The sequence below is a fragment of the Oncorhynchus gorbuscha genome, linkage group LG22 (assembly GCF_021184085.1).
Source record: "Oncorhynchus gorbuscha isolate QuinsamMale2020 ecotype Even-year linkage group LG22, OgorEven_v1.0, whole genome shotgun sequence".
NCBI classification, from domain to species: Eukaryota; Metazoa; Chordata; class Actinopteri; order Salmoniformes; family Salmonidae; genus Oncorhynchus; species Oncorhynchus gorbuscha.
The window spans coordinates 30,750,739-30,752,729 of record NC_060194.1 but is presented as its reverse complement, the minus strand read 5'-3'; positions in this window follow the sequence as shown (position 1 = coordinate 30,752,729).

Sequence of the window (1,991 nt, the reverse complement as noted above, 5' to 3'; positions counted from 1 at the left end):
ATTGTGGCAGCAGGGAAAAAATGGACCAATAGGCTTTCAGGGACACACGAAAGGGTTATTTTTTTTTTCATTTTCCTCCGGTGCCCTCCCTCTTCAGACTTCTGGACTGGTTATCCAAAATTACATAAAAATGTCATCAGGTATAGCAGATTTTGGCCACATTCAGAAATAACTCATGGATTACCATGTGTTATATTTGCATGTCAAGGCAGTTAAATTGATTGGAAATATGCATTTTTGAAATTGTGCTTTGGGGTTCATATTACGGAAATAATGGGTAACCCTAATAGCCCTGGGCTATTTACCAAGGACTCAAAGCATAAACTCTTTCATCTTCACTGTATGTCTCTAAAATAATTAGGGAATCTTTAGCAGAACATCCCATGATATTGAAAACAAAAGTGGGCTGTGTAGCTTTTGAGGAATGGAACATGCTGTATTTCCAAAATATGTAATTCTGCAGTTCTGCAACATTTGCGCCATCTGTCTGTTTTACATGGTTTAGTCTGGTCTAGTTGTCAGGTTTGGACATGTTTTGACTAAATATGCCATCTAGTGGTGTTATATAAATATCACAACACTGCAGATATACACCAATGCAAAATAGTACTATTTGGTGGTGAGCGCCTGTAGTAATCCACCTGGGTGGCATTGGCTGTTTATGTGAATACTTTTTCACTAGTTTTCGCTTTAATTTATATAGTCCACTTCTAAGAAAAAAGAGGACATCTAGGAAGCTATGTTAATCATACCGTTTAGGACGGCAGCAAGACATCTGCTCACCACTGGATGTCCCTGTGTTTCTTCAAGATCCTTCCAGGCTTCCATGGTGGATCAGAAAGCATCCTACAACGCCTGCAGTTTAGGAGTGAGTGAGGAGGGTTGTTCTTTAGGTCAAGTTGAATATTCTTTAGAGAAGACAAGCTGCAAAAAGCATTGGGGTGAATGACTACTCAGATCTTTGGCGAATCAACCACACTGTCCTACAAATACATATTCCAATGGAGTTTTAGACAGACTATTGAATAATAGATTCAGGGGGAAATTAGAGTATGCTTTATATCCCTCCAACTCAACTCTGGACCTCGAAGACAGTTCCACTGCATTTTTTCATTGTTCCCCTCTATTCAGGAACTAATTTAGACCTGCGACATCAGGTGGGTGAAATGTATTATCAGGTAGAACAGAAAACCAGCAGGCTCCGGACCTCGTAGGGTCAGAGTTGAATACCACTGCTTTCGATTAATCCCTATAATCGGAGCCAGGAGTTTTTCCAATCCTGGTCAGGTCATATGCTAATGTATAACTCTGGCCTTAGCTATAGTAACTTCTCAGTTGTGTTGGTTTTGAGTAACTCTTGACACAGATCCAGGGTCCTGCCCATTTGTTTTTATTACTTCCTATTAAAAAAAGTTTACCTTAATTTCACCCCAGTAGCAGATCACTACTGTGCAGTGCCATGCATTACAATGAAACCAGTGTGCACTGCAGACCTTGGACTCCGGTTAGGTTGTTTCTGGACTGCAACAATGAGGTGTACGAGCTGCAGGTTTACCACCCACCGTTAATCTGAACTTCCCATCAGAGGAGAAAGAGAGAGACGCAGGCCGTGGCTCTGACTCCTACTCCCCTCGCCGTTGCCTTGAAACACTGGACTTCCTGTGTTTGTGTAAAGCTTCCCAGACATAAAGGGATTTGGCACCTCATTGTGAGCCACAATGCACATCACTCTGTTATTACTTTAGAGTTGATTAAGGAAAAACATGCCAAGTGTTAGAGCACCATAAACGATTACCAGCATGATAATGATGTGTAGACAATGGTTTCCAGCAACAAGATGGAGTGGAGGTTGTGTATATTGTTGTATGATGGTAATAATAAGGGTCATTAAAAAGAGGAGGATGGGAAGAAGGAAAGAGGAGACTGATGAGGGTGAGAGTCTTGCTATCTTCAGTGGCAAGTATCTTTTATTCTGTGTTGTGACTTGTGAT